Raw genomic sequence first — 25,141 nt, forward strand, 5'->3', positions numbered from 1 at the left:
CTTCCCTCCTACCAGTCTTTGCATGGTTTCAACTTTATATCATTGGTTATAGGATTTCTGTTTAGTTAGACTTCAGATGGTTCTCAAGAGTGCTTGTTGTGTATTTTATTTTTAATTGTTATGTGGTCATAGGAGGAGGTGAGCATGACAATTATCTACCCCACCATCTTGACTGGAAATCTTGATATATGATTTCAGCCTTCTCATATTTATTAAGATTGGTTTTGTTGCCTAACACGTTATCTATCCTTGGGAATATTAAGTCAGAAAAAGAAAGAAAAGCTATCCAAACCAGAAAAGAAGTAATATTGTCTCTATTTGTAGATGATACAACATTATAAATAGAAAAACCTAAAAATACCAAAACATTGTTAGAACTAATGAACAATTTTAGTAAATTTGCAGGATACAAAAGCAATGTATAAAAATCAGTAGTGTTTCTATAGAAAAACAATGAACTATCAGGAAGAGAAAATAAGACAAAAATCTCATTTACAACAGAATAAAAAGAATAAAATACTTAGAAATAAATTATCCAAGGAGGTAAAAGATGTACACACTGAAAATGATAAGACTTAGATTAAAAAAAATAAAACACAAATGAAAAGATAGTCTGTGTTCATGGATTGGAAGAATTAATATTGTTAAAATAGTCATACTATCCAAAGTAATCTACAGATTCAGTGCAATCCCTATCAAAATCCCAATGTCATTTTTTACAGAAACAAACAAACAACAACAACAACAAAAAAAACAATTCTAAAATTTGTATGGAAACACAAAACATCCTAAAAAGTTAAGCAATATTATGGAAGAAGAACAAAGCCAGAGGCATCAAATTTCTTGATTCAAGTCATTGTACAAAGCTATAATAGTTAAAACAGTACAGTACCAGCATATAAATAGACACATAGATCACTGGACGAGATTAGACAGCCCAGAAATAAACACAACTAATTTTTGACAAAGAAGCCTAGAATATGAATGGAGAAAAGATAGTTTATTTAACAAATAGTGTTGGGAAAACTGGACATCCATATGTAAAAGATTGAAACTGGACCCCTAGTCAAACACGACTCATAACAATCAACTCAAAATTGAATACAAGACCTGAAAACCATAAAATTCCTAGAAGAAAATATAAGAGGTAATCTCCTTGACATTGTTTTTGACAATGATATTTGACTATGACACCAAAACAAAGACAACAAAAACAAAAATAAACAAGTGAGACTACATCAAACTAAAGAGCTTCTGCACAACAAAGGAAACCACCAACAAAATGAAAGTTCCACCTATGGATTTGAATATTCACAAACCATGTATCCAATAAGGGGTTAATATCCAAAATATGCAAGGAAATCACACAACTCATATGTGTGTGTGTATATATATATATATATATATATATATATATATATATACACACACACACACATAGATATATATGTATATGTATATATACATATATATGTATATGTATATATGTATATGTATATATACATATATATCTATATGTGTATATATGTATATGTGTATATATACATATACATACACACACACACACACACAAAGCAGCGAAAGGTATATGAAAATGTGCTCAACAGCTCAACATCACTAATCAAAATGCAAATCAAAACCTCAGTGAGATATTCCCTCATTCTTGTTAAGGTGACGATGATTAAAATAAGAAATTGCAAGTGCTGACAAGGATGTGTAGAAAAGGAAACCCTTGTGCACTGATGGTGTGAATGTAAACTAGTATAACCACTATGGAGAACAGTATTCCTCATGAAATTAAAAAGGGAACTATCCTATGAATATACATTCAAAGGAAATAAAGCATGATGTCAAAGAGCTATCTTCCCTCTCCACTCAGAGCAGCATTATTCACAATAGGCAAGGTACAAAAACAACTTAAGTGTCCATTCACACTGTACATATGTAAAAGAGCATGACCAGCCTGAGATCTAAAGTGTAACTACCTTCAGAGGCTACAGTGCATTAGCTGTGCTCCAAGTCCGGTGTGGGGAGAGTAGCTTTTCCCCATGAGGCCTGTCAAGTAGAGCCTTTTTAATCGTCTAATGTCATGCCTGAAATATCACACATAGGTTTTTAATCTGGAGCCAAACTCCTCAGTATTGAACAATTGCATGCCAATATATTTTGGAAGATACAGGCAAATTTCTAGAAAACATAATTTACAAAACAGATAAAAATAGTATATTTAATCAGTCCTATATCTATAAAATAAATTGAATCCATACTTTAAAATGTTTCCAGAAAGAAATTTCTAAAGCCTAGGTGGTCTTTAGTAGCAACTTCTTCCAAATAGTTAAAGAAATAAAGTCTTTTAAATAAAATTATTAGACAATCACAAATGTAGTAAATAATTCAAGCTTGTTTTTATTGGGTTATCATTATCTGAATAACAAAACTGGACTAGAATACTGCCAGGGGAAAAAAAAATGTTACGAATAGACCATTCTCAGGAACACAGATGATAAAATCCAAAATCTAACAACATATGAAAAACTTAAAAATCCCAACCAAATATATTTAACCTAGGATTTTAGCATTGGTATAACATTAGACATTAAACCATTTCAACTAATCATATAAAAAAAAGAAAAAAAATTATCTCCAATAAATTGAGAAAAAAAAAGTTGCAAAAGATCTACACTTATTAATTATACAAACTACTAATCAGAAATAAAAATGTTGTTATTCAATAAATAGTACCTACAAAACTCTACAAAAATTTTATGCTTATTTTTTACCCTGATACTGAGAATGAGAAAAAGACGCGTCTTATCACCACTTGACATTGCGTTTGGAGTCCAAACCATCCATGGGATAAAGAGGATTGATAGATAAATAAATAAATGGATGGATAGATGTTGGAAGGAAGAAATCGGATTGTCATTATATTTACATTACCCAATTGTACCTTGACAAAAAGTCTTAAGACAGATACAAAGTCGTTTAGTAAACAAAGTGAGTGAGGTGATTATTATATGAGATAGATTCAAAGAGAGATTGAATATAGGTAATCTAGAAATGAAAAGATCAAAGAATGAGTATTTACACGAAAGTGGAGAAGAAATAGTTTGAAGGCATCATCGGAGAGCACTAAGCAAATTTGAGGTGTTTTTTTTGTTTGTTTGTTTATTATTATTTTTTTAATTGGGCAACAGTGTGTTTCTCCAGGAACCATCAGCTCTAAGTCGTTGTGGAGGGTGCAGCTCAGCTCCAAGTCCAGTTGCCATTTTCAATCTTTATTTGCAGGGGGCACAGCCCACCACCCCATGTGGGAATTGAACCCGCAACCTTGTTATTGAGAGCTCGCCACGCTAACCAACTGAGCCATCTGGCTGCCCCTCTGGAAGTTCAGCTGCAGCTCGTTGTCTTCAATGTAGTAGTTGTGGAGGATGCACTCATTGGCCCATGTGGGAATCAAACTGGCAATCCTGTTGTTCAGATCTCACACTCTAACCAACTGAGCCGTCTGCTGCCCCTGAGGTGTTTATTACACATAAAAATCATCAAAATTTAGTGGAATATTTTGGATAATCCTAAGATATTTAGATAAAGAAATGTGGCATATAAAACAAATAAGTAGTTAGAATTCATGTAAGTCCTCTCCATTTCACAAAATCAGTATCTAAAAGAAATATTGAGGGGCTCCCTTGTTTTAAACATCAAACTTTTATTTTAATCACTTTGAATGTCAGTTTTTCTTTATTGGGTACATACTATATAGTCTTTTTGAAAAGTATACCCTATAAATTAAATTCAGCCAATCAGCCCTTCATAACTACATATAGTTATGAAGGGCTGATTGGCTGAATATATAATTTTATTTTAAACAGTCTACATCTGTAGAATACAGAGCCCTCCAATATTTGGCTATTTTTATCAAGGTATGCTATAATTAAAAGTTATTGGTTTTATTCCTTCTCTGTTTATACAATCATAGAATCCTATGATGAGTTTATTTTAAATGATAAACTGTGACACATTATATTTTCAAGATTTTGAGAATACATTGATACAAATTGGGCAAATCCAAACCAAAAGTGGATCACTCCTTGTTAGCACCTAAAGGAGAGATTGTTTTGTAGAGAAGACTCGAAGGAAAGCAAGGCAATTACTTGATTGACTGTAGCTTAAGTGGTAGCCTTATTTAAGAAAGCCTAGTTAGTTGGTTGTTTGTTATTGGTTGTTCGTAAGTTTCATTTTCTCAGATTTGAGTGCACTGACTTTGGTTTGGGTTTAGGTTTGTTTAGGAAGGCTGCCTAGGCATTAGAGCCACCCATGTCTAATGGCCTCCTCTTTTAATTACTTTAACAACTGCAATGTAACTTGACCCCCTAAATAATTCTATGCAGAAAATCCATTCAACGTGGATTATTTATATAAATATAAAAGAAAAATAAATCCGAAATGCATCTAGAAAATGCTAAGAGAATCCATTCCTTAATTGTGGTGTAGAAAATTTTGCTAAAAAGGTATATATAAAACACTATCCATAAAAGAAGGGAACTAATATATTGAATTGCATTTAAGTTAAAAACTTCTCCTCTAAAGACAGCATTAAAAAGAGTACGCATGAAAGCTATGGACTGGGAACATGTGTTTGCTATATATGTAAACAAAAAATCACTTAAATCAATAAAACCATTCTGTATCTCAAACACATTTATACCTGAGGTCAAATTTTACACATTTTCAAAGTTTGGGAAGTACTCTTATTTTAACTCCTTCAGCTCTCCTAAAAATAGATCAGAAGTAAGAGTGCAGATTAATCTGCATAATGAGCAGTTAACTCAATAACTTTAATGACCATAAAAAATGGATATGCTGATTTTTTTGGGGATACCTCCATACCGTTTTCCATAGTGGCTGCAATCCCACCAACAGTGCATGAGCGTTTGTTGATTGTTGTTTGTTGATTTATTGATGATAGCCATTCTGACAGGTGTGAGGTGGTATCTCATTGTGGTTTTTATTTGCATTCCCTTAATGTTTAGTGATGTTGAGCATTTTTTCATATGTCTGTTGGCCATCTGTATGTCTTCTTCAGAGAAATGTCTCTTCATGTCTTCTGCACATTTTTTAATTGGGCAGTTTGTTTTATTGGTGTTGAGTTGTATGAGTTTTTTAATAAATTTTGGATATTAACCCCTTATCAGATGTATCATTGGCAAATATCTTCTCCAATTCAGTAGTATGTCTTTTTGTTTTATTGATGCTTTCCTTCAATAATGTTGTAAATATATTGTAGGGTGTCAGATGGGCACTTGTCATGTTAGGGAGACCACTTCATGGACTGTGTAGATTCCTACTCATTGTGCTGTACACCTGAAGTTGAAGGTGAATAATATTGAATATCAACTATAATTAAATATATAGGAGGTCTGACAATTAACTTTGCAAACTTGTTGCAACGATGTTGCTAACTGTTTTTTGATATCAGAGGGATTATTCATTATGAATTTGTACCAACTGGGCAAAACAGTTAACCAAGTTTAGTATTTGGAAGTACTAAAAAGGCTGCATGAAAAAGTTAGACAACCTGAACTTTTCACCAACCATTTATGGTTCTTGCATCACAACAATGCATCAGCTCACACAGCACTGTCTGTGAGGGAGTTTTTAGCCAGTAAACAAAAACTGTATTGGAACAACCTCCCTACTCACCTGATCTGGCCCCCAATGCTTCTTCCTTTACCTGAAGATAAAGGAAATATTAAAAGGAAGACATTTTGATGACATTCAGGACATCAAGGGTAATATGACGACAGCTCTGATGGCCAGTCCAGAAAAAGAGTTCCAAAATTGCTTTGAAGGGTGGACTAGTCACTGGCATCAATGCATAGCTTCCCAGGGGGAGTACTTCAAAGGTGACTGTAGTGATATTCAGCAATGGGGTATGTAGTACTTTTTCTAGGACAGTTCGCGAACTTAATTGTCAGACCTTGTGTGTGTGTGTGTGTGTATTAATGTGATGTGGAGTACAGCATAAGGAATAGAGTCAATGAAATTGTAACAGCTATAGACCATGTCAAAGGGCATTAGCGCCACCCCAGTCTATTGAGGGAGTGGAGTTATCATTTTGTGAGTGGTATAAATGTCTAACTATTACATTGTTTTGTACACCTGAAACTAAAAAAAAAAAAAAAGGTATGTGGATATGTCCAGGACTCTGAAGCACAGTCTCATCCAGGGTCATAAAAGTCATTTTATGTGTTGTAAATCTCATGGTAGCTGTGAAGCATGTGTCCCCTCTCCCAGTCTGAAACCTTGTGGCTTATCTGATTGTCCTTTACAATGAGTGAGGTTAGTATATCTTCCCTATAAATCTCTTGCCTATTTTGTAAGAAATGCAGATAAAGACAGATTGTGAGCTAAATACATTTGCTAATATACAGATATTTACTCAATCCCCTTTATCTAAAAATCATTAAATTAAAAATGATCTTATGCCAAATTCTTTCTGTTCTTAAAAAACAATCAACCTTATGTTCATGGTGGTACATTTCAGGTCAAAAATTTAAGTTTAATCCCATGGTCTTGTAATCGAATATTATTCATTCTCACTAACAATATGGGAGAATGACAAATTAATAACTATATAAAATTTGTTTTAAAGGCATGAACACTTCTGTACATAAACAATTTAGTCAATTAAGGGGAAAAACAGTATTTTAGTCTGTATAATGTCTTTGGTTATTTTACTTTGTATGTGTCAGCAATGCTTATGAAATTAAGCTAGCAAAACAAACGTGAACATCTGACACACAAAAATCATACTGACAATTCTTTACCAACTTTTTTCCTTTGTTAGTTAAATACAAACATTCCATTTACTATAGGAAAAGGATAATTATTTAACAGTTTTAAAGTATATATCCTAAATGGTGAAAGAAATCTGTTTATTGGCTATTATTTCCCATAAAATCTCTTTAACTGTTGTTTATTATAGCTACTATTTATGATAATGCAGTTGTATGCCTTATTACAACCCTGTATTTCCAGTAAAATGTCAAATAAATGTATTTTAAAACTGCATTCTTTTCTAACTGCTTGAGATAAAATGTTGCTGTCATTTTACTGAACTGCACAAACACATAAACATGGCAGTAATAAATGTTTTAAAGTTTCTAAAGCACTGAATGGTAGGAAATTAATCTGCATCATCACAACTTCTTTCATAACATTTTTTAATGAGTCAGATTCATCTACTCCATTTTGAGGGCAAAAAGTGGATCGTGTCTTGAAGAGATATGTCAGCACAAAGAGCAAAATGAATTTTCCCTGTACTTTAAAGGTCTGAAAATAGGGAGTAAAACTTTTCAATTTAGTTCAGAATATAACTCTTTATCTACCTTGGTTTCTTCCAAGATAACAGATTCATCATTTAACCTAGAACTAGATGTTCTAAATGAGAAAAGGGAAGGAAGCATTTTAAAATTAATGTTACAAAGTGGTATTTGTTCCAGTGAATTTAAAACAATTCCCTTAATCAGCATATGTCCTGATTTGACTGCTGGAAGGATGAAATAGAACAACTGAGATCCTAAGAAATAGTACTATTTATCACATTACACAGAGATTTCAGGACAAGAATTATACTCCTGACTAACCTCTTCTAGTATACTTCAATAATATAGTCACATTATATAAGGTCTGCATAGTATTTTTAGTTCTTTGCCTATTTGGAGATAGTCCTTTATTTTCCCAATACATATTATAATTTCTTCATGCTTTTCTAATGAAATAACTCCTATTTATATAGCATATAAAACCTGAAGTGGTTTATCTCAGTGGCTAATGCCCGCATTTTAATGAACACAGTATTTACTAATGATATACAGGTATCTGTAAGTAATTATGTATTAAAAATAAAGCTCATATAGCAAATCTGGAATATGAAGTTAAAGGAAGACCTGGTGTACCTTGTACAGAGGTGAAATTCAACTTAGGCATTTTATTTAGTTTTGACAAATTCATAGTTTTTATATATAGCATTTATTGAGACTACATTATATACCAAAAGATAGTCTGTGCATTTTGAGTACCAAGTGATTTAATTCGAATAACAAAATTTTGCTGCATATTACTTTTATCTACATTTTACACCTGAGAGGAATAAGTTACAGATAAATTAAGTAATATGCTCAAGGTTACAGAGGAATAAATAACAGAGCTAATATTGAAACTCAGAAAACTAGTCCCAGAATCCATACTCTTAATCACTATGCTATACAGCTTTGTATAATAATATATTTATATATGTCTCTGTGTCTGTGTGTGTATCTGTGTTTCTCTGTGTTTGTATATGAATTACAAAGTTTTATATATCGTTCTTGCTACTAAAAAATATCTGATATACACAAGTAAAAACAATAGTCAAGGTAGCAAACATAAGTGATGGACAGAGGCATATAATAGTGTAGTGTTAAATGAACTTTTAAAAAACATATACCTAAACATGACTAATTTTTTTTTGTTGTGACTTAATAATACTATCTACATCTCCTAATCTACCACCAGAAGAACAAAGAGGAAGTACAAAAGAAACCTAAGGTAGATAGATTTACTATGTTAAATCTTCATGACTGTGGGGAGTGTGATAGATATACTTGAGTTATCAAGCATCCCCTTATGAATAAAGACAAAGGATATTTCATCTTAAACAGATAGCAGTGAGCACTCTGCTTGTAAAGAGCACTTATTTCCAAGTAACTAGAGAGGTTGCAGTCTTATATATGTAGAGATCACACTACACTAGCACTCCTGTTGAGTATGTGTCAGTGGAAACAATAAAGATGCTAGCAATTTGAATTACCCCATGCAAAGTAATATGCTGAGAGAGTGTTTTGCTCTACTAAAGTGCTTTTTTTGCGGCCAGAGGAGAACACAACTAGAGAATCAGACATATAGTAACCAGTGAAGATGAAAAGTCATGATGTTCTTTCTACAGTATCTTAAGTTCCATTTAAGAAACTAAATTGACAGGGAGCTCCAGGCTTTTATTTCCAAACAGAAACATGGAATAAACAACCACAGACTGACTAAAATAATTTTACAGGAGCTCTGGAAACTAGTCAGAAATATACATCAACTAAGCAAATGCCCAAACAAGAAAAAGTCATTTGAAATGGTAGGAAATGTCATGGCATTTTTTACTCACCCTTGTTTCACTGCTTCCCCAGCATGGTACAATCGGGAGGAGTTGCTCAGTTCCATATTCTTTCCCTCAGACCAGAAAAAGTAGAGTAAAAAAATGTTTGTAATATCCTGGCCTGTAATATTTGGGCTGTCTGAAAGACTGGTATCTGTCTTGCCTAACTTAGAAGTCAGACAGGAATGGCAGCATTGTCAGGTTCTTAGACTGGAAGCCACAGAAGCATGGCAGGTGGTGCAGTCCTTAAAACTGGAGAGGACTGCAGTCCCTCAGGTGCCTGGGGGCAATAGATTATGAGGAGAGGAATACAATAGCTCCTTTAAGGCCCTGAGAAGATTTGGGGTATGACTCTTAGAGAAATTATTTCATTTAAAAGCAGCTGGAGGAAATTGGAAAAAGAAGCATGCACGGGCTCATGTACGCACATGAGTGAGTGTGCACGTGCCCCCTTACCCCCCCCCCACACACACACACACAGGTCCATACAAGACATATGCCAAAAATATACTTGAGACCTTAAGCCTTTACATTGGGCTTATCTCAAGGTTTAGGAACCTCCTAATATTAACCGTCTTCCACACCAGACTGCAAAGACTGGGAGAATTTGTTGTTTTCTCAAATGCCTAATTTTCAACAAAAGATTATAAGGCATATGAAGAAACAGAGAAATATGGTCCATTTAAATGAACAAAACAAATCTTAAACAGTCTCTAAGGAAACACATGCTGGACATATTAGACAATTACTTCAAAACAACTTACTTAAATATGCTTAAAGAGCTAAAGGAAAACATGGTCAAAAACTGAAAGAAATAAAACTGTTTATAAACAAAATAAGAATATCAACAAGATAAATTACAAAAATATTGGACTTGAAAAATGTAATAATTGAATTGAAAAATTTACTGGTGGCGTGTAATAGAAGATTCAAACATGCAGAGGAAAGAATCAGCAAACTTGAAAGCATGCCATTTGAAATTATTGAGTCTGAGGAGAAAAAGGAAAAAAACAAAACAAAACAAAAACGAATGATGAAAAGTCCATAGAACCTAAGAAACTTATATAACATCATCAAGCAGACCAACATATATATTATGGGAATACTAGGAGAAGTGAGAGAGAAAGGGACAGAGAGACTATTAGAATAAATAGTGGCTGAAAACTTCCCAAATTTGATGAAATACATGAGTAGAAACATCCTAAAACCTTGACAAACTCAAAGTAGAATAAATCTAGAGATCCATACCAAGACATTATAATCAAACTCCAAAAGACAAAGAGAGAATCTTGAAAGCAGGAAGAACAGTGACTAAGCACACACAAGGAATTCCAATAAGATTATTAAAGGATTTCTCATCAAAAATTTTGTAGTCCAAAAGGTAGTGGAATGGGATATTTGAAATGCTGAAAGAAAAAACTGTTAGGCAAGAGTTATGTCTCCAGCAAAACTGTCCAAAAATGAAGGAAAATTTAACATTAGATAAAAAAAACTGAGGCAGTTTATTATCACTAGATCTTTCCTACAAGAAATGCTAATGTGAATCCATCAAGTTGAAATGAAGGGACATTAGACAGTAATCAGTAATTTGAAGCAAGTGTAATATCCTGGCCTGTAATATTTGGGCTGTCTGAAAGACTGGTATCTGTCTTGCCTAACTTAGAAATCAGACAGGAATGGCACCATTGTCAGGTTCTTAGACTGGACGCCACAGAAGCATGGCAGGTGGTGCAGTCCTTAAAACTGGAGAGGACTGCAGTCCCGCAGATGCCTGGGGGCAAGAGATTATGAGCAGAGGAATACAATAACTCCTTTAAGGCCCTGAGACAGTATTGTTGTGATTTTGGTTTACAACTCCACTTTTTTCTGCAGAATTTAAAAATCAAATATATAAAGAAATTGCAAATTTATGTTAGTAATACAATATATAAAGATGTATTTGGTGAAATCAATACCAGAAAATAGGAGAGTGAAACTATAAAAGTAGAGCTATTGTATGCAGTTGAGATTATGTGAGTATCAATTTAAGATAGATGATCATAACTTTGGGATGTTAAATATATTCCCCATGGAAACCATAAAGATAATGTATAAAATATAAACAAAAATAAATTAAAAGGGAATCATCACATGTCTCTAAAAAAATCAACTAAACACAAAGGAAGGCAGGAATGAGGGGGCAGAGTAAACAAGGCATACAGAAAACAAAATTGTAAAAGTAAGTGCTTCCCTGTTGGCAATTACTTTACATGTAAATGATTAAACCCACCAATCAAAGGACACAATTTGGCAAAATGTATTTTAAAATGCAGAATCCATCAATAGGTGGTCACAAGAGACACCATATCAATCTAAGGACACACATAGGTAGAAAGTGAAAGGGTGGAAAAAATATTCTATGTAAATAGCACCAAAAGAAAATAGGGGTGGCATTACTAATATCGTGTTTCCCCAAAAATAAGACCTAGCCGGACAATCAGCTCTAATGCGTCTTTTGGAGCAAAAATTAATTTAAGACCAGTATTGTATTATATATTAGAATATATTATATTATTATATTATATCATATTATATTATTATACCCGGTCTTATAGTAAAATAAGACTGGGTCTTATGTTAATTTTTCCTTCAAAAGACACATTAGAGCTGATTGTCCAGTTAGGTCTTATTTTCGGGGAAACATGGTATCAGACAAAATATACTTTAGATAAAAAATTGTTACAAGAGACAAAGAAGAACAGTATATAATGATAAAAGGGTCAATTCACACAGAAGATTTTAAACATTTATGTACCAAAAATTATAATCATATATGGACAAAACATCAATCGTCCAAAATATGTTAAGTAAATATTGACAAAATTGAAGGTAGGAGAAAAGAAAGAAAAAAAATCTCTACAATAATAGTAGGAGACTTTAAAATTGCACTTTCCATAAGGGATAGAACAACCATATGGAAGATTAATATTGAAACAGAGCCCTGAACAGCACTATAGACCAGTTATACCTAACAAATGTATACAAATTACTCCATCCAATACAGCAGAATACACAATTTTCTCAAGTGCACATGGATAGACAATATCATGTCTCTATGATAGACAATGGGTTAGGCCACAAAACAAGTCTTAAAAGTCACGTATTTTCTCTCTGCAGTAAACAAGAATATTTGGGTCACAATTTTCTAGAACAGTGATTTAAGGACACTTGAAATATGTGACAAATAAAAGAAAGAAATATGAGAGGAATTTATTTCTTAAAATCTGCTACAGTTTTATGTAAGAAAATGTTGAGTCTTTGGCCAGCTCACCCATTTCCTTCTACTCCCATCAGCTCATTAGATTCTTGGCTGAGAGTGGGGGAGACATCTGCAGTTGCAAAGGTGGAGAATTCAATTCAGAATGGGGAACAAAAACCAGTGCCACAACTCAGGACAGACAGGAAAAGCTGGCAGTTTTCCACTTCGTTTTGTAGTATTTGGCAGACCAGTGAGAAATTTAATGGGAAGAATCTGGAAGTAAGAAATCCATAGGGTTGAAATAATGTCTTCACATACCCCTGGCTAACCGAGAAACTATTTGTATGTACAGGAAACCCAAAAGAGCACAGCAAAATATGAAACTCAAGAGCTCCTAGAGAACAAGTTTAAAAGTCTTCTTTAACCAGTCAGCAGAGCTTGAAGCATTTGATCACAACATCTGCCAGAATACTGGCTGACCACTAAACTATGCATCAAAAGATTGGCCCCTCAGGAACCATGCTAAATAAATATGAATTACAATTTTAAGAGCTGATGAGAGATACCAGCTTTGGAGAAACAATGCAGGGGAAACAAATATCACACTTTTAATCCAACCAAGTTAGCAAAACACATTAAAAAATAAAATAAAAAACCCTGAAAAATAAAATAAATTTTATTCCAGAGATGCTACAAAATATTACATAAAATATATGCGTTTCAACCCAAAATCAGATATACAAGACAAAGGAAATTGTGACCTGTCCCACACTCAAGATAAAAATGTATTTAATAAAAACTGACTTTTGGTGGGCCCAGATATTGGATATAGCAGAAACAGACTTTGAAGCAGCTGTTATGAATATATTCAAAAAATTGAAGTAAACTGATTTAAAAGAAAAAATACAACATACAAATAATGATTCAACAAATAGGAAATATCAATAGAGTAAAAGAAAGGAATAGAACCAAAGGAAAAGTTGAGAGTTGAAAAGAACAATAAAATGAAAAATTCACTAAATATGTCCAATAGCAATTTTGTGATGGCAAAAGAAAGAACCAAATAACTTAATATAGATCAATGAAAAGAATCCAATGTGAAGAACAGAGAGAACAATCATCAAAGTAAAAGGAAGAGAGTCTCAAAAACATTTGAGATAGTATGACGTAATACAATGTATGTGTAATGGCAGCAATAGAAGATCAGAGACAAATATATATATATATCGCCAAAATAATGTATAGACATTTTAAGAAAGAAAAACTACATTAAATTGTGATACTCAATATATCACAATAACAAAAGATGAATACAAGTCATGTGCATACATTTTTTGCATATATATATATATATATACATATACATATACATATACATATACATATACATATACATATATATACATATATATATATATATATATATATATATATATATATATATGAAGAAAGGGAAGACCAAGCATCTCGGGAGGGATTCACGTGGAGAGAATTGAGGTCAATGAACTCAAGCAATGGCCTCACTCACCACTATCTTGCCAGCAGTGTGAACGAGACAAGTTAGCAATGGATATTCCAATCCATTCCTGCCCCACCGGACCCTGCATGAACCAAAGACCAGGTAGTCTCACTAAACTCTGCCCAAATTAAAGATTTATAAGCAAAATAAATGATTGTTCTCAACCACGAAGTTTGAAAGTGGTTTGTTACATAATAATACATAATTGAAAAAACATGCATAATTATTAAATTTGTAAATCATCTAGTGATATGTATATAACTAATTAAATTAAATTATATAAATTAGTAGTTACATGTATATGGTAATTTAATATAATAAATAAATGTACATATACTATTTTGGGCCTTTTGAGTTTAGAAGAGCCTAATAATTTGTAATTGTCAGGTAAACAGTGACAAATATACACCCTAATAAGCATAAACCTGAATGCCTCAGGAATGTACTTTATTGATACATGATGAGTTTAATTAGATGTGTGGTTTGTGAATGTTATGTCATTTCAATTTAAAGATACATAGTGATATGACACTATGTGCTACAATGTAACAAGAATGATAACTGGATATGTGCCAATTGATTTATAAACATCAAATTCTGTAAGCAAAATTATAGAATGTAAATATTTTAAATAAGATTCTTATTTAATATGTTACTATTTTTTACTTTAGAAGTTATGTGGAGAGGTAGGAAAAAATGTTATTTAAAGATGTTAATTCTTGTCTCTTTGTGGAAGTAAAATGGTGGGACCTTGTATGTATTGTCTAAAGCCCAAGAAAATACATGGCTATTCTGCCCTTTACAACAAGCTGTTAGGAATTTGCTGCTCAGAGAAGGAAAAATGTTCATTAAAAAAGGGAGCAGATCTTTCACTGTTTTTGATAATGGGATTTATAGATGATGTAACACAGAATTGTACTCCTGAAATCTATGTAATTTTACTAACAATTGTCACCCCAATAAAAAAAAAAAAAGGGAGCAGAGACTTAAGAAATAGTCAGTGGTGGGTTTTGTGAAGAAAAATGGCATCTAATAAAACATTTCCCAGTATGGGCAAAAAGTATCATTTCCATATTCTTTGCTATTTGGCAATTTGATATGACTTCATTATCTCAACCCAAGTTTCATTAGATGCAGAAATGCTGAGTTGTTTGTTTGTTTGTTTGTTTGTTTGTTTGTTTGTTTGGAGGGGAAGGACGGTGGAGTGAAAGAAAATAATTTCAAAGGCACGGAGTGAATTTCACTTAGGAGTCATATTATGGACAGATTTGTGTTGTACCCTCAATCTGTTGCAGCCCTAAACCCCAATAATGTGTGTATTTGGAGATAGGGCCTTTAAAGAGGTAAATAAAATTAAATGAGGTCATCAGGGTGGGACCTTAATCCAATTGGACTTGTATCTTTATAAAAGGAAGACAAATCAGAGATCTTTGTTTTTCTCTCTCTGTCTCTTTCTGCATGCACACAAAGGAAAGGCCATGTGAAGATATAGCAAGAATTTGACCATCTTCAAGCCTGGAAGAGAGGCCTTACCAAAGACCAACCATACCGGGACCTTGGTATTGGACTTCCAGCCTTCATAACTGTGAGAAAATGAATGTCTGTTGTTTAAGCCATTCTGTCTCTAGTATTTTGTTTTGGCTGCCCTAGAAGACTAATAAAAGTCAGTAGTTTAGGGGCATCTAACAACCATAGAACAGCCATCTCAAATAAAATAAAAGAGAGTTTGGTGGAAACTGAAAATTTAAACCAGAGGTAATTTTGAGAACAATTTTACAAGAACTTCAACAAACTTCAGGAGGGCATTAGACTTCTCCAAAAAGTAGTTCAGAGAATTCGAACCAATTTAATTTAATGGATGAAATTAAATTATCTGATACCTAGGATTTACTTTAAATGATTTATTTAAGATAAACTCTGGATTCCTCTATTAAAAAACCTTGAGGAGTAAGAGTACCATTAGATTTCTTGACACAGTATGGATTATTTGTTTCTATTTTATTTTGTTCTGTTCCATATATATATATATATATATATATATATATATATATATATATTCCATTTTTTATGTTTTTCATATTTTGCAGTACAGTAGTAATGCACATAAACTTCTTTTATATTTTATTTCAATTATACCTTTCAATATGGGATCTTTGTACATTCAATTTGATTTGAAATTGACATAATTTGGATATTGAGGTGGAGGATCTTCAGAGTTAGCTGCTTTTAGTTTAATGAATTTTGTTGTCTATGGTATGAAAATTAAGTGCCTCCTATCTTTCAACTTCATAATTGGACACAGATATGTGACCATAGCTTTTAAATAGTGGATACCTGAAGAGGATTATGGGTGGCCATTATTTATAATTTTAGATTGTAAAGAAATTAGCAAATGCTTTTTTGTCTGACCAAAGAAAATAAAGAAATCTGTTCATTAAGATTGGTTAATCAAATTACTTGACAGTGAAGGAAAGCAGAAGACGGGAAATTGGTGAAAAGGTTTTGCCAAATTTAAAATCAGAAATCTGGTTAAAACCCTATGTAATGAAATTGAACGTGCTATATTTTGATTGTTGCATAATATTTTTAAAATAATCAGAACATCTAAATCATTATATTCATTCATTATGCTTTCAGAGAGTAAGCAAAATTAATGTTTGTGAGAGTTCTGTTTCCATGCATATATAAACTTTAAAAATTATTGTCTTAAACATAGTATTTTAAAGACTAATCTATAATTTTTGTGTAACATTTAATTACTTTCCATATTATCAAATATGCACAAATATATTTTCTGTACTACATAAATTTCATTAGATAAATTAGTCAGGATTAATTTAAATATTCTTCCATTTTGTGTGATAAATAATAATGCAACTAACATATTTATGATGAGATACCAATCTGTGTTTCCCTTAGATGCAGTAGACTTTTTAATCTATTGATAGTTCTTCCAATACAGAAATACATTTAATGCTTCTCTTCGTCCTCCCTAATCTTATAATAATAATAACAACAACAACAAAGTGTGTTGCCTGGATACTTTTTTTGTTGTTTTGTTTTGATGTTTTTTTCAACTGATTCTTGTCCAGGAAACTATTGTGTAAACAGTAGTTGAAAGTAACCTAAAGTTAAGTGATCTTAAGCGGATTACATTGGATGAAGAGGTATGATGAAAATAAAAGGCATCAATAAAGTGCTACCTTCCCTAATTTGGGGAAGCTGATTTCCCACATTAAAAAAAAAAAAAAAAAAAAGACTGAAAAATGGATTTCTTCCCGGGAAACAAGCAAAACATGATTTTTGCTCCATTGCAACTTGTATTTAAAACAGTGGCCTGGCTTCTTAATTCTTTGTATGCTGCTTGTTCGGCCCTGTTATTGACTCCAAGAAAACAAAGGGACAGTTGTAAGATAAAAAAAAAAAAAAGCAATTTTGAAATAAAAATAGTAAGGCTATATATCACTTGTAAATGTTTATAAATTCTTTTAACAGTACATCTAACCTAGTGTACTGCTTAAAATGTATTTGTTAAAGATCAAATTGTATTGATTTTATTAATAATAATTACCAGGCAAATAAATTATATGAATCCTAAATCAAGTGATAATATATATTAAACAAACACTTTTATTTTTTTAGAAGTACATAGATAACATTTCAATGAAATTGCAATAACTTCAAATTATGAACAAATTTCTCATTGTACACTTACCTTTATGTATTTTTCTTGGCATCTTTCAATAGATGTTAATTAAAATAAATGTGCTACATACATTTATACATATGTATAGCGAAGAATTACTTCAAAGTATATAAAAAGGAAACAGCTAAAGATGTAATCAAATAGCATTTTAAAAACTATTTATGCTTGTTTAATTAAGGTAGAAATAATTCAGGATACATGAAATAGCAAGCACAAAATGAATATCAGAAAGTACTTTCTATATCAATAAGTGCCTATGAAACATTTAAAATAATTTCATGAATACAAAAAGGAACAGTAAGTGGCAAGCCATTTGTAGTTGTTTCGCATCTCTTTTTAAAAGCAATTTATCTGCTTTGAATAAAATCATATTCACCAATAAATGATAAAAGCTCCATAAATAAAATAGTAATAATAACATTAAATTTATGTCTTTGAAATTTCTTCATCTAAATGTTATTTTCTTCTCTAACATAAAGAAAAAGAATCACACATTAAAAAGCACCTGAAATTACTTTAAATATCTTTTTGGGGAGAGTTGTTTCATGAATCATAACATGCAGATATTTGAGCTCCTTTAAATCTAGATTAAATTTCCAAAGAGATTGGAAACAGAACAAAACAAAACAAGAAACCTTCAAATTGCTTGTCAACTACATTGAAGTGGAACATGATTTTTTAAACTTCTATTTTGTGTCAGCTGACTGCTTGAATATCTCCATTTCATGCTGGGTAAGTAGAACCTTTTTTGTACTATTTTTCTCTACATTTTCTATATTAGTCCAATCTGGAATCCTTGCAACAGGCCACTTTGTTATGTGCTATTTCTCTTTTAGAGCAAATAGCAAATAACTTTTAATTGTCAGATAGCAGAGATTCAGTAATGAATATTACTAAAGGTTTGACAACAAAATATTTAGCTACCTGTATCATCATTTTCTCCCTCCAGAATCTGAATAGAAACATTTTTATTAAATCACTTCAACATATATTTAAATATTTAAATAATTCAATTTACTTTTTTATTTAAAAAAATTAAAAATGTATACAGCTAATATGTGATATATTTTGGCAGGAAAAAAAACAAGCTGTAATGATAATGAGCAAAACTATGTGAATGTCCAACTTTAGTCTGCTAATATACGTTCCCATTTTTCAGCCTCAACCACAGACCATTAACAATTCGGTTTGTGTTACTATAACTTGGTCCTTTCTCTATGCATATAACAAACATAATTATGCACATATATCTCCTCAAATAATCATTATTATAAAAAATTGTATCATTCTATATTTATTCTAATGCATATTTTTTCACTAAACAATATGCTTTTGAGACATTTTCATATCAGTACTATTTGGGACAATGTATATATTCAGTAACTGTTATCTATAATTTTGTTATTGTTATTCAAATATAAAAATGGGGTGCACTTACATCAACATTTGTTTCTCTGATAGAGTTTTCAGAATATAATTGTGTGAATGACAACTGCATATGCAATAGTAATATGATTTTTAAAATAATTATTAACGTGTTTTATCCATTGGCATTTCTGACAACAAAATATTTAACTAACGGAAGATTAGAAATTTTCCTAGAAAAATAAGAGAAAAAGTCTAACCTTCCAAAGAAGGATTATGCAGTAATACAATAAGTTTGAAAGTGGGCACATTTTTTTGAGAGTACTTCCTGATTATTTTAATACCTATGTAACATGGTCAAGGGAGTAGAACCACAGTTGCAGAGTTAAATCTTGTTAAGTGATTAAGATGACCCCTCTTCTTCAGCAGCAATGCCTTGAGGGTGTGGTGTTCTACAGTAAAAGGATGCAATGTAAGATGCAACTCCTAGCACTCTTTTTCCAGTTCTAGGAGTTGCAGAGCCCCAGAGACTGAGCAGATGACTGAAAGTAGAATTGAGAGTAGAGCTTTAGAGCATTAACAGGGTACAAGTAAATTTAAAAAAAAAAAAAAAAAAAAATTTTGACAGAGATGTTCAGGTAATAGGAGGTCCTAAAAGTTAGTGTCCTAGTGTTTCTTTGCCACCCTTAATTTCCTTGAGGAATGGAATTGTACCAGAGAGCTGAAAGTGCACCTGGGAGTTTGTGAAAGGAAAGCATGCTGACAAGGTCTCGGTTGCTTTGCAAGGAGGGCTATATTACAGACCTCCCTGTCTGGAACCAAGTAAGTCATAGCCAGATCTTTCCAGTGTCTACAGTGCTGCAAGGGGCTGGGATGCCATTGAGTCGTCTAGGAACTCATCCAGGCTCTGACCAACACAGTATCATGTTACATCCTTTGCAGATACCAGTGTTGAATGCAACAGTGCATGAAAAAGGAGGAGCAGAGCCCCACAGAACACAGGTAGGATTGGATAGTAAAAGACTGTTTCGTTTTGGGCTTTTCCCCCTAGATATTATTAATTCAGTTTTCATTTTACTTTAAGTGTTTTCTTCAAAAACAAAGAAAAGAAGAGATAGAGATAGCCATTTTTAAACTAAAGGTGACTGTATAGGTTTAAAGGTATCTTTTAAATTATTAAAAATAATAGTGTGATAATATAATAGTGTATCAATTATTAATTTATTATAATTATATTAATGCAATACTATAATTATAATAAAATAGTTTAAACAATAAGAAAGTTTCTTTTAACAATTGAATTGAAGACACTTTTAGCTGAGTGGATATTTAGTTAACTGTCCCTGCTAGCCAGCAAGGTGACAGCTGAAAAGAAAGGTCAAATATTGAAAGGAAAAACCAAGATTATAAATTTTCCTTGCACAGCCAAATTGTAGCATGAGTGAATCTAGCCAAGAAGATTTCTCCTTTTAAAAGCTTGCTAACAAATGCCTTATTGTTCTTATTATTATGTCTTTTTGTTTTCTTTCTTTATTCAGGAATGGATTTTGCAAGTGTTTTTGTTTTAGCATTGCTGGTGATCAAATATCTTTTGTTTTTATTAACCTTACCTTACAGTTGGTCAGCATTTCCTCAAGTGTGCTTCACTAACTACAATTCAGGAATATATAAACTCAGTGCTCCATAAAGAAAAGGGTCCAGGAGAGTTAAAAGGATGGTGAATAAGAAAATTACATTTGGTTGATAATTGGTTTTTCTTGAGTGCTCAGACCTCCCATAACTTTGATACATTCAGGACTTACTGTTTTGAGTAGAAAAGTATGATTGTTACAGCAAAGGCATTGCTGACCTCTATCTTCTCAGTCCTATCCCTGACAGCTTTTAAAGTAGTCTTTGTTTAGTGGAGATGCAGAGGCTCAGCAAAAATTACAGTAACCCTTCCCATTATATGTATGTACACTAATCAAAATAGTGTGTGTGTGTGTGTGTATGTATATTATATATACACACTATTATATATATATAGTTTCATAGTCTGTATTGTTTTATAGACATAGTCTCCCAAATTTTAAAGAATAGAAAACCCTATGGTATTAAACTAACCAGGATGCTTTTAACAAAGTCTATAATAACACTGATATCAAAATTGAGCAAGAAAAACAACAGGGAGAAATTATTTAGCTAATTTAATTTGGAGTTCTGGATTTAATAAGATACTATATGTCATTATCTTCCTTGACATATCAACTCAGTTTTCTTTAAAAATATTTTTAAATAATAATAATGAATGTTTATTGAGTCTACCTGGCTGGATATATGTTACATGCATTCTCTATTTTTTTCCACATACCCTTATAAGGCAAGAATTATTACTAACTCATTTTACAGGTGAGGAGACATACACTTTAAGCTTTAGTTCTTAGAAATAAACACTACATATTTAAATTATGCAAACAAAAAACTCTAAATATTTTCTTCTACAACTCTTGAATAAAAAATAACATTGGAAGTGTAGAATTAGAAAATCTGCAATGCAGTGACACTAAATGTAAAACATGTGATGTATTTTATAAGTAGAAGATGTATACTACTGAAATCCGTATTACTAATAAACACAAAAGAATAAAATTGTGGTGATAAAGATCTGGTATAACAGAAGAATAATAATGATGCCCAAATCACTTCATGTAATTATGAGGGGAAAAATGACTTAGAAAATAAATGAGAATATCAGGAATAGAGAAAATATAGCCACAGACAGGATAAAAAAAAAACATATCACATAGAACAGTTGACAAAATTTTGTTAAAGGACTATTTTACAGAAATTATCAGTTCACAGCAAAATTGAGCAGCAGGTACAGATTTCCCATCTATGCCCCACCTTCACACAGGCACAGCCTCCCCCATTAGGAAAATTCCCCACCAGAGTGGTACATTTGTTAGAATTTATGAACCTACACTGACACATCATTTTCATCCAGTCTTTAATTTATATTCGGGTTAACTTTTGGTGTTTTACATTCTATGGATTTTGACAAGTGTATAATGAAATGTATCCAACATTGTGGTTATCAAACAGAGCAGTTTCACTGCCCTAAAAATCCTGTGTGCTCTGTCTATTCATCCCTCTCTCCCCTGTAACCACTAGCATCCACAAATCCTTTAACTGTCTCCATAGTTTTGTTACATAGTTTTATAGATGTTATATAGTTGGACTCATACATTATGTTTGTTTGTTTGTTTGTTTGTTTGTTTGTTTTTCAGATAAGCTTCTTTTACTTAGTAATATGCATTTAAGGTTTTCATGTCTTGTCATGGCTAGATACTCATTTCCTTTTAGCTCTGAATAATATTCCATTGTCTGGATAGATGACAATGTATCTATCCATTCACCTAACATTTGGTTGCTTCCAAGCTTTGGCAATTATGAATAAAGCTGTTACAAACATTTGGGTGCAGGTTTTTAGGAGGATGTAAGTTTCCACTTCTTTGGGTGAATACAAAGGAGCATGATTGCTGGATAGTGTGGTAAGAGTATGTTTAGCTTTGCAAGAGCTGCTAAACTGTTTCCCAAAGTGGCTGCACCATTTTGTATTCCCACCAGCAGTGAATGAGAGTTCTTGTTGCTCCACATCCTCGCCATCATTTGCTGTTGTCAGTGGATTTGGGCCATTCTAATGGGTGTGTAGAGATATCTCATTGTTGTTTGATTTGCATTTACCCTGCGACATATGACGTGTAGGATCATTTCATATGCTTATTCGCTATCTGTATATCTTCTTTTATCTGTTTGGAGATTTGGTCAATTTTTAAATCCAGGTGTTCATCTTCTTATTGTTGAGTTTTAAAGGTTCTTTGTATATTTTGTCATTTAAGGCCACTGTTTCTTTGTTGAATATCTATCTGCATGATCTGTCCATTGGTGTCAATGGGGTGCTAATGTCCCCTACTATTACTGTATTACTGTCCATCTCTCCTTTATATTCATCAAATATTTGCTTTATCTATTTAGGTGCTCCTACCATTGGGTGCATAGATATTTACAAGGGTTCTATCCTCTTGTTAGATTGATCTCTTTATCATTTTGGAGTATCCTTCTTTGTGTCTTGTTATAGTCTTTGTTTTAAAATCTATATTTTCAGATATAAATATTACTACCTCAGTTGTTTGGGTTTTGTTTGTTTGTTTGTTTGTTTGTTTCTATCTGCATGAAATATATTTTTCCATCCCTTTACTTTCTTTTGGTCTGAAGTGGGTCAATTGTAGGTAGCACATATATAGGACTGATTTCATTTTCCAGTCAGCCACCATATGTCTTTTCATTGGAGCATTTAGTCCATTTACATTTAAATTAATTGTTAATAAGTAGGTAATTATTACTATTTTATTAATTGTTTTCTGATTGTTTTAGTAGTTCTTCTCTATTCCTTTCTTATTCTCTCTTCTTTTGTATGTTCATGATTTCTATAGAATAATGTTTGGGTTTCTCTTTATTTCTTGTATACCTCTTGTAGGTTTTTGGCTTGTGGTTACTGTGTGCTTCATATATACCAAGCTATGTTTATAGCAATATATTTTAAGTTGATGGTTGCTTAAGTTTGAAACCATTCTAAAATTACCACAATTTTTACTCACCCCTTCTGGGTTTATATTTGTGTCATTCTGTTTTACTTTGTGTGTGTGTGTGTGTGTATGTGTATCCCTTAATTTATTGTTCTAATTACACATAATCTTCCTACTTTCATCTTTTAGCCTTTTTACTAGCTTTATAATTGGATGACCCACTGATTTGCTGAGTGTTTGCCTTTGTAAGTGAAAACATTTTTCTTAGCTATATTTTGTTATTCCTGTTTTTGATCTTTTCTTTTCTACTTAAAGAAGTCCCTTGAACATTTCTTGTAGTACTGGTTTAATGGTAAAGAACTTCTTCAACTTTTTTTTGTCTGGGAAACTCTCTCTTCTTCCCTTCTAAATGATAGCCTTGCTAGGTACAGTAATCTTGGCTGTAGCCCTTTAATTTCATTACTTGGAATATTTCATGCCGTTTCCTTCTGGCCTGCAAAGTTCCTGTTGAAAAATCAGCTGATGTTCTTATGAAAGCTTCCTTGTAGGTAACTAACTTCTTTTGTCTAGCTACTTTTAAGATTCTCTCTTTGTTGTAACCTTTGGCATTTTAATATGATGTGTCTTGGTGTGGGTTCTTTAGGTTAATTGTATTTTGGGACTCTCTGAACAAGTCCAGGGACTTGCATGTCTATTTCCTGTGCCAGGTTAGGCAAGATTTCAGTCATGATTTCTTCAAATAGGTTTTCAATCCTTCTCCTTCTGGTACCCTTATGATGTGAATGTTGGCACACTTGATGTTGTCCCAGAGATCCCTTAAACTATCCTAATTATTTCTTCTTCTTCTTCTCCTTCTTCTTCTTCTTCTTCTTCTTCTTCTTCTTCTTCTTCTTCTTCTTCTTCTTCTTCTTCTTCTTCTTCGTCTTCTTCTTCTTCTCCTCCTCCTCCTCCTCCTCCTCCTCCTCCTCCTCCTCCTTCTTTTCAGGTGTACAAAACAACATGATTAGAAATTTACACACCTCACAAAGTGATAACTCCAACAAGTCTACTACCCATCTGACTCCACACAGAGCTATTACAATGTCATTGATCATATTCCGTATGCTGTACTTTACATCCTGAGACCATATATATATATATGATAGTGGATAGTCAATATTATATGTTAGTTTTAAATGTACAGTGCCATGATTAGAAACTTGTATAATTTATGAAATAATCTCCCAATAAGTCTAGAACATATCTGATACCATATGTAGTTTCTACAACATTATTGACTATATTCCCTATACCGTATTTCACATCCCTGTGACTATTTTGTGACTACCAATTTGTACTTCTTAATTCATTCACCTTTTCACCCATTCTCACAATTTCTCCTCCCATTTAGCAATCATCAGTGTGTTCTCTGTATCTGTGAGTCTGTTTTTGTTTATTTGTTTGTTTATTCTGTTCCTTAGATTCCACATATAAGTGAGATCATATGGTACTTGTCTTTCTCAGTCTGACTTATTTCTCTCAGTGTGATACCCTCTAGATCCATCTATGTTGTAAATGG

The sequence above is a fragment of the Rhinolophus sinicus genome, linkage group LG03 (genome assembly GCF_036562045.2).
Source record: "Rhinolophus sinicus isolate RSC01 linkage group LG03, ASM3656204v1, whole genome shotgun sequence".
In the NCBI taxonomy this organism is placed as follows: Eukaryota; Metazoa; Chordata; class Mammalia; order Chiroptera; family Rhinolophidae; genus Rhinolophus; species Rhinolophus sinicus.